This window comes from Ammospiza nelsoni, chromosome 6 (assembly GCF_027579445.1).
Source record: "Ammospiza nelsoni isolate bAmmNel1 chromosome 6, bAmmNel1.pri, whole genome shotgun sequence".
Taxonomy (NCBI): Eukaryota; Metazoa; Chordata; class Aves; order Passeriformes; family Passerellidae; genus Ammospiza; species Ammospiza nelsoni.
Window position 1 is genome coordinate 25,410,646 of NC_080638.1, and position 15,104 is coordinate 25,425,749.

The 15,104-nt window shown below is 38.8% G+C and overlaps 1 protein-coding gene across 3 annotated transcripts in view; it reads left to right on the forward strand.

Annotated features, from left to right (window-relative positions):
* Nucleotides 1-15,104, forward strand: part of CELF1 (CUGBP Elav-like family member 1) — a 56,451-nt gene that overhangs the window by 12,138 nt on the left and 29,209 nt on the right. For 2 of the 3 annotated variants that reach the window (XM_059474588.1, XM_059474587.1), the window contains exon 2: nt 4,399-4,439. The gene's annotated coding sequence lies outside the window, so the exon portion shown is untranslated. Of the gene's footprint in view, nt 1-2,999; nt 3,042-4,398; nt 4,440-15,104 lie in introns of those variants that run through there. The other variant, XM_059474589.1, reaches the window with a different exon arrangement.

Consider the following 15,104-nt stretch of genomic DNA (forward strand, 5'->3'; position numbering starts at 1 on the left):
CCCATTGAGATTTTTTTATCTTGCCTTTAAAGATAGGTAAGTTGAAAGTGTTAGTGTTTGAATCTTGTGGCTGAGATGGATGAGGTTGTTAAAGTTCAGCTAAAGTTCAGTTGCTTCTAGGAGTAGGCTTAGTGGTTAAGCTGAGAATATTGTTTGTGCTCGCTAAAACTCAATCTTATACCCAAAAGAAGGCCAAACTCTGCTGTATGTGTTAGGTCTTCCTGTGGCATGTAGAGTCTCCATAAAGCAAAACATGAATGTGTGCTTTCTGACCTTCATTAAAATAGTAAATGAAATGTTGCTTTAGTTTGTACCTTCTCTGTTTGCAACTCCTAGTATATTTTGAGAGTCCCTTAATACCATAATCTGGAGAGAAATAGTAAACTAAAGTCTTTTGTTGGTGAGATTGTTTTGGATTTTATTAACAGACAGATTTTTTTGGAAATTTTTTTTTGTGAAGTTGTTTATGAGGTTTTTAGCTGAGATGCAACTGTAACAATGTGATGATACCCCTGACTCTGATTAAATACATTCTGTCACTAGTTTTCAAAATTCCTTTTCACAAAGAAATAAGATTACTATTTCTTTGTACATATTTGTCCATATTGGACAAATAGACCAAAAAGTTGCTATTCAGCCACATAGTTAATAATAAAAGTTTTGTCTTCTAAGCCCCAGTCCCACGTTTTCAGCAGTAGATCGTGGGATAGCTTTGTATTGTTAAAGAGTGTCTTTGAGGCTTTCATTGTGGATTGTAAGACTTAATGATCAATCTTAGACTGTAATTGCTGACTAGACGTGGAACAGACGTTGCAGATATGATCAACATCCCAAATCTTAAGACATCTTATGATGTCCTGGTTAGAGTAACTTGAAGCATAACATTTTAAATGTTTTCCTGTCCTTTCATCTTTATCTGCAGTGGTCCCGAAATGTGCACCTCTTCTATTCTAAATTCTGTTCTTTGAGTTACATCTGAAGTTGAAAAAACTTACATTTTTATAGTAGAACATACTATCATGAGTAATTCAACTTGCTAACTGTATAGTTTGTCTGCCACTCTCTATACCCCTTAGTATTTGTGCTGGCAGTGCTGAGAAAAACAGTATTTGACAGCTCTGTCTGCCAAAATAAATTGAGCAGTCACAGTGACTGAGCTGTGGCCTCACATTGAACAAGTAGCTTGTGGTGCTGAGAGGTTTGGGTGGTGTAAAGATTGCAGTAGAAGGGCACTTGTCAGATTAAAAGGTTCCTTCGCTGGTAGGGTTTTTATAGGGTAGGAGTTTCCCCTTGCTGTCTCTGTTGTGTGTGGCCTCATTAGTAAGGGTTGCTACAAAGTGACATTTCTGTGGGTTGTGGCCTGGGCTGTGCCGTGATTGAAACTTCCTCTGGTTTCTGTAGGACTCTCGGTTCCTAATCCGTGTAGTGCGCTTGCTCCGTCGCTCTTTGATGCATCCTTATCTCCCTCCTGTACTTCTTCCAAAGAAATAGTTCTTTCTGTATTTTCATTATTGGTCACATGGATTCCTAAAAGTATGTAAATCTGCAGTGAGTCCAGACTGAGCCCTGATTTATGTGAGAGACTGTTGACGCCAGGCTGTATCTGAGGCTGACCTATGTGGTCTGTTTGATCTGTTGGCCTCTTTAATTGCCAATGGTAACCTTGACAATCCCATAAACATTAGTTCCTGGAAAGCATAATGAGAAATCAGAACTAGCTGGTCTAGACAAAGTGCTGACTATGACAATAATTTCATTGATCACAATCCATTAAATGATCTGGTATTCTCTTAGATGGGTCCCGGGTGCTGGTGAGACAGAGGTTCTTCCACTTAGTAGAAAAGCAGTATTACTGGATTTATTGGGCTCATAGCCATTGTCTAGTACTTAGTGGATAGAGCCACTTGTTTTCATTACCAGCTGTAGTTCTGTTTCTATTATATTGCATATCAAAAGTTGCAACTGTTCATCAACAAGAGTATATTTTGTCACCTTTAGATCTGGCAGGGCCATTAAAGTTAAGCGTTAAATCTTTGTTTTTCTACATGGAATACTCAGGTAGTTCCTCCCAGCTTTGTGCAGTAGTTGAAATTGACAGCTGTACTCAGCTGCAGCACCTTAGTCAGGGAACAACTTCAGGAAAATTTTTATAAAAGCTGTGGTGAGAGATCTGAATTTACCGCACTAATTGTTTTGCTGACTTCACTAAGCACACTCATGCTATGAAAACACCTGGCTATCAGCATCAAATGCTGGCTGGGGAGAACCTACTTTGCACAAGAGCTTGCTGACCCATCAGTTAGTTACAGAAGTGACCGTGCTGCACACATGGCTAGCAGCACCCAGCTGTGTGTATGTATATACCTTAGTCTGAGGGATCCAAGACCCAGCTTTTCCTGAGAGCAAACGCAGTTGTCAGATTCTGTGGCCTTTGGGCCAGGTTTGTCTGATGTATAAACTTGGATAAATTATTCAGTGTATTTGTGTTCTGCATGCAATTAAATAAACCATACTAAAACAATTTGTGATTTACTAGCACTCTCCCAGGCTTTCTACAGGTGGTTACAGATTTGCTGCTTGGTTTTTGAAGTTTTTATTGTCTTGGATTTTGCCTTTGATTCAGTGAAGTGTATTTTTTCCCAAAGGTATCCAAGTGTTATGGGTTCCTCTGGGTATGTTAGTTAGCTGCACTTTTGGTTTCTTTGAAGTTTTTAAATTAATTCACTAGAGTGTTACAGTTACATGTGCAAAGTGAAGGTCTTTTTAACATCAAAAAGTTGCTTATATAGATATTCTTAAGCATTCAAAAGATCAAGTAACTGTAGGTTTCATTTTATCTGAAAGATGATTATCTAAGGAATATAACGTAGCATATAAGCAAAAAATTTATGGTACATGTTGTTTTGAAGACATTAGAAGTTAGGCATGAAGAAAGTCTGTTAGCAGGAATCTAAGACCCTTTTTTTGGCCATAAACAGATATTTTGTAATTAACTTTCGAAAAGCAGAGGAATCTGGCTCCGGTGGAAGAACCGTCTTAAGGTAACGTTGGCCTCAGTCATGAATTAGAGCTTTGTAATCCAGAATGTTGTTGTGAAACAGAACAAAAATAAGTATGCAAAGTGTTCTCTGAACAATAGTCAGTTTTGAGTAATATTTTAGGAAAGAAAAATTCATAGTTTTGAAAATACGCATTTCAGATAACTGCATTATGTTTGTCAGGATTCATAGTTTGGGTTTTGTTTTCAACAAATATCATAAGGAAATTAATTTTGTTCTTGTATTTAGGATCCTTTATTCCTTTAGATGCTTCAGTACTTTATTAAGTAAATTGAACAAATAGGAAAAATTTAGAAGAATTGAAATTTCTCAAGAGATCTCCCTTTGAAAAAGAGGGCATGAGTAGATGTGATATACAACCAAGTATATTACATGGCAAGTTAGAAGAGGATGTGGCTCGCTTATTCTTGCTTACTAAAAAAAATGTAGAACAAAGGTTAAGTAGGGGCCTGAAAGCAGTCAAAATGTGGGAGCTCAGATAGCCTTGTATAATTCTGCTTGCTGGTGGATGCAGTTTTTAGTTTGGTAACTATAGATAAATAAATAGATTTGGATTTTCTGTAAAATACTGCTAGACTGACATGAGTGTAGTTCTGCAAAATAACCCAGGAGGAGGCAGAGAAGAAATTATTTGAGGGGGGAAAAAAGTCAAGAAACCTCACAAATGAAGAACCCCAAGTTTGTTTTTAAATACAGACTGGCTTGTGTTGAGCGTCTGTTACTGAGTTTGCAAAAAAAGAACTTTGAATCATGAAGTAGCATCCCCTAGATATGAGGTGCTAGTACAGAAAATCCGTATGGTTCCTGGCTGGTGATTTGCTTAAGATGTAGAAATAACATTTTTCCTTGTGTTGTTCAATTCTGTGTTCCCTAATTCAGTACTTTTTGAGACATCTCCATTTATGCAGTCATACATTAGAGTTCCCCTCTGCAGGTCCATGGTCATCTGTTAGTGCTGCAGCTGTCAAAATAACATCATATAGGAGTTTAGGATTGTGGCTACTGTTGTGGTAGCTGCTGCTGTTGTGACAGTCAAAAGGCCAGAGAGGTGTCATAAGTCCACTGAACATTGCTAGGAAGCTCTGAGCCTTGTGTTTTCAGCCAGGTTGTGTTTGCAGTCCATTTTTGTGCACCCTTTCATTTACCCTGTATATTTGAAATATGTAGCTTCAATTTTGATGCTATTGAGGGTTGTTACCACCTCATGATGACTTCTGTTATTAGAAATATGCTTACTTTCCCAGTCCTCAGTGCTTTACCAGGTAGAGTTCACATAATGCTTGTTATTGTCTGATGTTAACTCTGGAGTCTTCAATGTGTGTTTTTCCTTATCTTTTAGAGTGAAGACTGGAACAGCTGGACGGAGGTGCGTAGCTGCAGGTATGAACCAGCTACAGTTTGTATGCCTCAGTTGCATAGTAGAGCTTCCTTATAAAGGTTTAGAGAGATGTTTTTACATTCAGTGATGAAAGCAGTCATTTTCCACTGCAGTGAGCAGTGCTCCCTGAACCTTAAACTCTGCAGTTTCCTGCCTTTGTACTGCCAAAGGGGGTTGGGAGTGTTGACAGTTCAGGGCTGTGAGTACTGAGCCAATAGGCATCTTTAACTCCATCTGTAATTTAATAATTTTAGAAACATAACTGCAAAGTAGAAATGCATGTCTTCATAGTAATTTCTTGACCAGAACAAATCTGCAGTATTCTGTAGTACATGAAACCCTGAAGGTGAGTATTAATGGAACAACTCCTGGACTGAGACAAATTTGATTATGTGCAGTAGAACGGGAACGTAGTCCAGTATGAAAATGCATGGAGTCAAATGTGAGGATCTTTTGGTGCAATTTTCTTCGTGCTAGAAGTCCAGTAAGGGTGTAGTTTCATGTGTCAGCTGAGACAATTGCCCCTTCTCAGTTCCCAGCTGAGAGTTTAGTACTGTCTCCTTTGGTTATGTTTGGTTCTCATGGTAGCTTGCGTTATAGACAGAGTCAGCTTGACAACCCAGTAAAAAGCTCTTCTGTGATCTAGTTGTTTCTCTGGTTTAGAAAGTTGGAATAATTTACTGTGTGGTCAGAGGAGTACAAAAGAACGTATCAGACTGTTTGTACTGTGCACCTCAAGAGTTTCAGTTCACTTCTGAGACAATTGACCTGTAACTGCTGTGTTAAGTAACACTATCAGTATCACCACAACTGAAATTTGGTGATGTTTCTTCCCATGAATTACCTCTGCTATGGCAGAAATATTTAAGGTGTGTTTTGGTCTGTAGACAACCAGAGAGAATTAGGTTTTTATATTGTCTTGAGGAAAGAGTTGTTTTCTGCTATGGACAGACATTTGCTACTGTTTGCATAAATATATTGGGAAGGATTTGGTTATGTCTATATCAGAAAGAAAAACAAATTGTCTTTAAAGTGCAGGATATCCTGTCTCTCCATATGTTACTCATCAGGGTAGAAAGATCCAAAGTTGGTTTAAGAAATCCAGGATCACCTTCATTTTCAAGTGATTTTTTAGAGAATTGGTGACTGACCTCTGTGTTTGGAAGTACCACTTTGAGGACATTTGCCTCCAGGCATTGTGTGCATTGCAAAACACTCAAATTCTATTCTAATATCTGATGCTCTGTACTTTGTGCTTCCTGCTCCTTTGCTGTCCATTAGGACCATACAGAAGACTGGCAAGAGAGAATACTTATCATTATGTTTGTGTCTTTGTGTCTTTTTTCTGAAGAATTTGCATCTTTTGAGACAGACTAAACTGATTTGGCCTAGTTTTTCAAACTCATGGGATTTTCCACCCACATCCAGAATCAATATATTTGGATTACTTAAATAACAAAACAATCAGATATTTCAATAGCAAGATAATCACCACGTTTGTGGTTGATGAAAATAAGTCACTTTGATTTGGTGCAAGATCCGTGGTTTCTCATCTTAAGAGCAAAGTTGAATTCATCTGCCTAAATGTGAATAAGAAAGGTGACCAAATGGAAGAGGATGAAGTCTTTTTTTGAACATCTAATAAAGGTATATAAAATTCTTTGTATATGTTCCAGTATGAAATGTCTCATCTTGGTTAACACTACAGAGATATATATCAGAATATACAGAGATATACATCAGAATAAAACTGATGGCGTTCTGCTTCTGGTCTGGTACAGAGAATAAAAATAAGGAGGACTCAGCTTTGCTTTAAGACAAGGAGTCAGTTCTACCTCTGTATTGACTCTTGTCATATACACATTTACCATGCTGAAACATGTCTGTGTTCAAGTAAAATTTCTGCATATGAGATATGAGCCCCTTCCAAATGGAAATCTTTGGCATGGAGATAAAAATGGGCATTAAAAGATTGTAGATTGTCATCTTAAGAGTCTTCTCCAACCTTAATGATTCCACGGCTAGAGTTTAGACAGAGACTAGACTCTTGACATGATGCCATGACAGAGTTCAACCATTAACCTAACACTGCCAAGTCTGTCACTAAACCTATCCCTAACCCCCACATCTACACTTTTTTCAAGTACCTCCAGGGATGGAGATTGTAACACTTCTCTGGGCAGCCTGTTCCAATACTTGACAACACTTTCCGTGAAGAAATTGTTCCTAATATCCAGTCTAAACTTCTTCTGGTGTGACTTGAGGCCTTTTTGTGTGGTTTTGTTACTTGGGAGGAAAGACTGACCCCCACCTCAGTACAACGTCCGTCCTTTTAGGTAGTTGTAAAGAGAAGTCTCCCTTCATCCTCCTCTTCTTCAGGCTGAACAACCCCAGCTCATTCATGTTCCCCCTGTAAGACTTGTGCTCCAGACCTTTCATTAGCTCCGTTGCCCTTCTCTGGATGTGCTCCAGCCTCTTGGTGTCCTTGTAGTGAGGGGCCTAAAACTGGGCACGGCTCTTGAGGTGTGGCCTCACCAGTGCCAGGTACAGGGAGACAATCGCTGCCCTGCTCCTGCTGGCCACACTGTTGCTGATCCAGGCCAGGATGCCATTGGCCTTCCTGGGCACTGCTGGCTCACGTTCAGCTGCTCTCAGCCAACCTTCCTAGGCCCTGCTCTGCTGGGCAGCCTTCCAGCCCCACTTCCCCCAGCCTGTAGCGCTGCTTGGGGTTGTTGTGACCCAAGGGCAGGACCTGACACTGGGCCTTGTTGAGCTGCACACACTTGGCCTCAGTCTGTGGATCCAGCCTACCCCGATCTCTCTGCAGAGCTTTCCTCTCCTCTGGCAGATCAACACTCCCACACAGCTTGGTGTTGGCTGCACACTTGCTGAGGATGCACTTGATCCCTTCACTCAGATCATTGATAAAGAGATTAAACAGGACTGGCCCCAATGCTGAGCCCTGGGGATCACCCCTGGTGGCCACCCATCAGCTGGATGTAACTGCAATCACCACCACTCTCTGGGCCTAGCACTCCAGTCAGCTTTTACCCAGCAAAGAGTACACCCATTCACATCATGGAAAGTCACCCTGTCCAGGAGAATGCTGTGCGAAACAGAGTCAAAGGCTTTACTGAAGTTCAGGTAGACAACATCACAAGCCTTTCCCTCATCCACTCAGCAGCTCACCTTGACATAGGAGATCAGGTTGGTCAAGCAGGACCTGCCTTTCAGAAACCCCTGCTGGCTGGGCCTGATCCCCTGCTTGTTCTGTGCATGTTGTGTAATGGCACTCAGGATGATCAGCTCCATGACGTTCCCCATCCCAGAGGTCAGAATCACAGGCCTGTGGTTCTCCAGATCCTCCTTTTAACCCTTCATGTAAATGGAGTGTAACATTTGCTAACTTCCAGTCAACTGAGACCCCCTGTCTAGGCTACATTTCAACTTTCTTTGTGTAACGCACAACAAAAAGCTTTCCTTTGAATAAAATGAAATGAGAGAGATAGTACTACAAAAGTGACTTTGGCCAGTTCTTACTTTAAGGTTGTAGTTTACATATGCACAAAATGTGCTGCTTGCCTTAAACTTAAAAGTGTTTTTTGATTCAGAGGTTCTCCTCCTGCAGGTTAATATAAATAATATAAAAATATAACGATCTTTGTACATGGTATTGTCTTGGAATTTTACAGCTGGTTCTGTTGCTCCCCCTGGGCTCAATATGCAACCACACAGCCTTCTCTGTGTAAATGTAGTTGCCTTGCCTGCTGTAATGCTTTATGGCATGTTTGGCTTGAAGACAAGCAGACTATTGAGAGCTTTCCAAGAATGACTGGATTTCCAGCTCCTTACTAGAGAAATAACTTCTGGCTCTGTTTCAGTGTCAGAAGACTGCCCTAAAATGTGTAGATTTAAGAGTCCTTAAAAATCTGGTGAATACTATAGAGATTGCAAAACGTTTTTTTCCAGTATCTTTTTGACTAAGTACAGAGCTTCAGATTCATGTCATACAGGAGAGGACAGGAAAATGCAGGAGTATCTGAAACCAGATTTGTAGGTACTGTGTTTGTATTGACAAGGTAAAAAAAGTTGAAACAAAGTTTTCTGTTCCATAGAATTGCTTGCAGGATTGTTTCTTGCACTAAAAGATGGCCAGGAGTTTACCTTCGGCTATATCCATCTTCAAAAGGAAAAAAGCAAAATCAAACCAAACTCAGAGGCAACATTTAGGAGAGAGAAAGAGAGCAAGGACACTCCTAAATGGAATCTGTACCTTGCCTTCAGCACAAGATTGCTTCCAAGCATTATTCTCTTGCAGTAGAGATTTGAGCATTGAAGTGCAAGTGTGATATGCCTTCTGTATTTCTGTCTTAGGGTCTGAATTCAGTCAATAAGCAAAAACAAAGGGTGCGAGGGGAAACCTCAAACCTTGCCGCTGCCTAAATTGTTTCATCCTGTCCCCTGTCCTTCCACAGGGTAGAAATGTGTATCCTCTCCTCTTATACTCATTTCCTGCTTTGTCTCCTGTGTCATACAGCTACCTTCATTTCCTCTTACTATTGTTGTGACCAAGCCACTTTTCCTACTTTCTCAAGAAGTTTTTTCTGTCTGCAATGCCAAAGTGTCTATAGGTCTTTCCGATCTCTCTTAGATATTTAAGGTTTCCATAGTTTTTTCTCTTGCAAAGTGTAAGAATTTTTATGTTCTAGCAATATGATTAGAAAAATTAAAAATGCTGCTCAAAATCAAACTACTGGAATGTTTGGGTATCTTAAAAAAATACAAATTTAAAGTGATATTTTCTTTACATACCTTACTGTAGGGCTTAAGCAGTACCTGAAATAGACATTTCACATATACTTATTAAAAAAAAAAAACAAAAAAACAAAACAAACCAGAATCTAAAGGTAAGGATAAAGAGCTTTAATGTCTTTAGTATACTAGAACATATACTAGAACTAGTACACCAGAATGAGGGGAAGAAACCTGTACATGTCTGCTTTGAAAGCAATTGCCCTGGGATACATCAATGCTTTTTCCTAATATCAATTATTAATTGTAAAATGTCTTGCAAAGAGGGTTAAGTATGTGATGTTTTCCCCTTGCCTGTGATTTGACAAAATTAATTTTTCTAAGGAACTTGCATTAAGGCTTGTTGTTGCCTCTTCTACAGGTATTGGTTCTTTAAGGGGTTTTCCTGCATTAATTGCTTCAGATTTATTATTTGGTCTTTTAGCAGTTTGTTTTCTTATATGCTTTGTGTCTGGTACCTTTAATACAGTGTCTTCTCAGCCAGGCTTTTATTGTCTTTTTTGCATCACAGTAAGTTTTCCTGTGTCCTGTGCCTTAGTTTTAAATTCACAACTACAATTTGCATTCAAAACTCTCTCTGCATTCCCTTAGTCTGAAAAAGACACAGAAATATGCAAAATAAACAAAATGTATCAGGGAAAGACAGAAATGTAACATAAATTTCCGATCACTGTTCTGAAGGTAACAATTGAGAACTTTAATTACAAAATGTAAGCTAGCAAAAGAAAATATATTACAATATAAGGTAAAGAAAACAATCCAGGTACCTCTTCTTGTATTTCTATGAAGATGAATGTACGTATGTAATTGTTGGGGAACGGGTATATGGAGATAGTTCCCTAGAAACTTCATATTCTCTTTGGTGTTTAATTGTCTTAATTTGAAGATTTTACTTACATATAGGCATATTTTTCCTTATTTCACTGAGCTAATGTGTTAGTCTACTATTCTTGTGCTGCACAATAATGTCCTTGAAAGCAGGGTGAGTGCATACTGTATGCCTTTGGAAAAATCCACATATACTAACTAAAGTTTTTTATCACTCTGTACATTGCACTATAGCAGACTGAGGTATTTGAAATTCTTTGGACTTTTTTTTATGTAAAAAAAAAAAATAGGTACACGTTCTGGAAGGAATAGTTGGATATTCCTCAAGGTAATGCCTTAAGGCTGTCAGCTTTCATACTCCATATTGACAATAGGGTAATGAGAAATTTTATGGTCAGAGATGGATGTTTTAGGTCCCTGTCAGGAGGCAGTCTCATGGCCAGGCTAATTCCATTTTTCTCTCTTTGGTAATGCCTGTGCAAGCCTTCGTAGCATCATCACTGAAGCAGCAGACACAGCTGCAGCAGATCAAGCACTGGGTTAGCAACCTCATCCAGCTGTGTTAGCTCTCAGCTGTGCTCTAAGAAAGTAAAGCTCAGGGTAGCGTCATGCAGCTGTTCTATCCTAGAGAAGCAGATCATTGTCTGCAGAGCTGTGGCCTGCTCACATTGCAGAATTCCAATAGCCACAGCCCCATCAGGATATTCACAGGACAATCCTGCATCCCCTTACAGGCAAGCAGGTGAAGAGGCAGTGTATCAGAAGATGAGAGGAAAAGTTTGTAGGCCACTGCCTTAAACTTTGTGGACTTCATACATGTGTTATAAGAGGGTCCTAAGACTGGTAATTCAGCTTCTTGCAAGTTCTCATTAGACACATTTAAAATTGCTGTCAGTACCAGCCACTGGCAGAGCAGGACTCATTTGCAGTTTGGAGTGGGGTTTTTTTTTGGTTTCTCAGATTTGAACAGATGTTTGTAACCTGTTTCCTAGTTGATAAGCTCTCATATTGCAGAGCTGCTGTCTGCCATTTGATGTAAGTTGTCCTCGGGAGTGAGCCAGATATCGAGTATATCACAGATTGAATTTGTTCATCAGGTGTGTGGTGGCATTGTGAAAGCAATTGCAAGGCATTATAAAAAGAAAGGAAAGTGTATATACTGGTTGCTGTCACATTTCCTCAAGTCCAGAGGTGTGGGGTTTGGGTTTTTTGGTTGTGTAGTTTGTGGCGTTGGAGGACCTCTTGGGGAGGATTTAGTGTTACTTACTAAAGCAATTGAATATAGTGCAGATATTTTAATGAACATTTACATCAAGTTCCGTTCTTGAGTAGCTTTTAACAGGACAACTCTTCCTTTTTTTTTTTTTTTCTTTAACATAGTTTGGTTTGTTTTGTCCTAACACAAATGCATAGGCAAATTCCCACTCTTTGGTATGATCTAGGCCTATCATTGCCATTCACAGAGATTCTGTGTGAAGTGTATGTTGTATAGCAGGAAGAACAGATAATCATATGTATTTGAGGAGGCCCATAAACAATTTGAGACAAAAATGTACCTGTATGTGTTTCTTGTCTTTTTATAAGCTTCACTGTTTAGAATTAATTAGAATAACAAATTTCCTCACTTTACTGCAAAGTTTCATCTCCTTTTTCAAGAAAAAAAATCCCTAACTTTTCAAAATAAATTTTATATCATTTACTGCTACAATTTTTCTTTACTATCAAAAAAGGTATAGCTTAGCTGCTGTTTCATTTTTCTCTTTCTAAGAGTACTTAGGCAGAGAAAGCCTCATTCTGCAAGCCAGAAGACTGGGTCACTTGCTGTTTCATCTGCTGGCAGAGAGCTGGGAGTCCTGGGGATTCTTCAGTCAGACGAAAGTTCATAATTCATTCCTTTTGAGCTTTCACAGAGTTAATTGAAGTAGAAGCTGCAGGACTTCATTCACAAGCCAGAGAAGTAGGTCAGGAATGTATTGATGTACCTCAAATACTTTTCCCCAGAAATATTTTGAGGAAGGCAAGGGGGGAAAAAGCTTATAGTAGGATCTATTTTTAGAATTAAATTTATTTACCTGATTTGTAAAAATTCATCTGCATCTACATCTCATTTATCTGCTCTCAGATAAATGCATAAGAGGGAGCACCACAAAACTTTGGTATTTCCAAGGTAAAGGCAGTTGTCTTCCCCTCCTATCCTTTTTCTCCATGTTCTGGGAACTTCTACCAAAGTTCACATCAATAAAATGTTTTTCAGTTAATTTAATCAGAATTGTAGGCAGCCCAAAAACTTCATGTATTTTGATGGTAAATTCAGTATTCTCAATGTGTCAGATTTGTGTACCCACAGTGCATAACAGTCAAAGAGATTGGCAGAGGAAGAAATTGCAGTTTTGGCAACTAGGTAAGGGGCTTTTTGTACCCAGTGAGGCATGGGGAGACAGTTTGGATTTCAACACAAGCAGAAAACATTCTGACCACATGCTTACACGATCAACAATGAAACAAAATATTGACAAGCAACTGCTGTATTTTGATGCATGTAACCTAGAGGCTATCAGTGTAAAAACAAAACTGCAATTCAGCAGCACTGTAAGAATCTAGATATGCACAGATAATACAAGGGGAAGTTTATTCTAGGACCTGTCTCCTTCAGAGCTTCACAGTGTCTGATTTCCCCATAGCCTGTATCCTTTCCCATAGCTTGCTCTCACCATGCCAGTAGTCCCTCAGCTTCAGATTTGTGTATGCTGTCTGAGTACAGAATGTATAAAATAAAAGGTGGTATTATCTTCAGCTTTCAGAGTTAATTACTCATTAAAACTAGGCTGTCTTAGGAAAGAAAATATGATAATAGATTTTCGATTTTGTAGTGAATTTTCACGATTTTTTTGCCCTGGGATGTGATGTAAATTTAAAAAGCAAAAAACTTTCAACGTTTATACTCTGCAGTCTCTGAGGAGCACATAAGGACACATTCTGCAGCATCATCTAGGGCTTCAGAAGTGTAAAAATTGAGATCTAATGTGTAGTGCATAGAAGTTTTTTAATGTTCATATTGTCAGATGAGCACAGCATTTAAATGTGTAGCTACAGTCCACGGAGCTTGGAATTTCAGACATTGTTTCTGTTATCCTTTGAATAGAAACAGTCAAAGAATGGATCTGGAAGCCAGCAGGAATTTGACATCTGAGCAAAAAACAAGTGTGTTTAGCTCCCTTATTTTTCTTTCTTTGTGAGAAATGGTTAGGATAATTTCTGTGTTTTTCTAATTTCAAAGAAACACTTTTTCCTCATTTAATTCTTATTTCTGTGCAGTAGTGAAATACCATGTTTTTCCACTCCTTTTGATATTTTCACAAGTGAAGTCTGTAAGTCTTTTAACTTCACTAGCTTGAAGCCTTCAGCTAAATAACAGTAAACCAAACCCGCTTGTACACTGTTTTGTCACTGAAGTTGCCATCATTGCTTCAGAAGTATGGCACCCAGAGGCACTGAGTCTTGGCTAACATATCTTCAGGTATTTATTCACCATTCTAGTATTAATGCTTCCTTTCCAACAAATTGTGCCTATAGCATTGCAGTTTTGTCTTAATGGAACAAGAAGACAGGACCTTGATTTTGAGGAGCAGAGGGATGTGGGAAAGGGTGGGCATAGGATCAAATTGTAATGGTGTAGTGATTTTCTTCAGCAAATCAATCTCAGTAACATTTCTAATCAATCTCAGTAACATTTTTAAAACCCATCTTCTAGACAATGTGTTGCCAGCATTGTCTTTCATGGAACCTACAGTGAGCATGGCAGCTGGGACATTTTACTGGCTGATGTAAAAAGCTAAAGATGAGTGAAAGACCAGAAGGAATGAGTTCTGGTCTTCCTGGATAGGGCCAGAATTTGCAGTGTTGGTCTATAGATTCATCTCATATAGGAATCACATCCTGTAATCTGTTGTTCTAATCACATAAACCTGAAAAGTTTTTCTCTGCAGTCTCATTTTAGACAAATGCGTGAAATGGGCTCTAGGATCATTTTAACATTTGAATATTATTGATATGATGGACTTTACTCAACATGGCATTTTTCAAGTGGGAAGCCTGTAATATGTGTCTAAAGGTAGACAGAGCAATTTCATTTATTGAAAGCTGAAAAATTGACCTGTGCTCCCTAATGCCTATTTGCATGTTCTTAACAATGGTGCTTAGCAGATAGCTTACACCTTTTTCTTTAAAGAGAATGCTTTCTTGCATTTATCACATAGTAAGAGCATGCATGAAGTAGTTACTGTTGAATATCTGATGTGTGAGAAATGTATGTCCTCTCTTATTTTGCAGTGTATGCATATCTCTTTGTATTACAAGGCCTAGCTCCTTTAAATTAACCTCACTGCTGGCAAAAGATAAGAAAAGTTCTCTTTTAAAAATTTTTTTCAGGGGTTGGAAACATTACTTATGAAAAAAACCAATTGACATACTGTAACTGTGCAAGCTTAAATAAACCTATGTATACTGGCCAGTCAGAATAACTGCAAGTACCCATTGCAACCATTGACAGAGGAGAAAGATGTAATCACAGCTGCTCCAGCATGCAGTCCTTGATGCTCTGAGAGGTTATTTTGTGGTTATAACAACCATATATAAGGGTTGCTGGTCTCATGTTAGACTCCAATTAACCATTCCTCCTGGAGTGCTCCAACACACTCAGGTGCCTCTGCACTGAGGCACTCACTCCACTCAGTCAAATATTCCTGCATTTCACAGTGTATCCAGTTTTATCCATATTATCTCCCCATTAGTTTGGGTGTTGGAGATTTAACAAGAAACCTGCATTGCATATATAGATGCATCTCACAGTTCCTTGATCAACATGCTATATCTGTTTTAATGATGAAGCAGCTGAGGTGTTCTGATCAGTGTTCTCAAAGACTATAAAATGGTTTTCAGTAAATCACTGAGTTTTTTCCCTTTCTTGGTCATTTATAGACTCTGTATATCTGGATTTTTAGACAAAGTATTGTTTTCAGAACAATGTA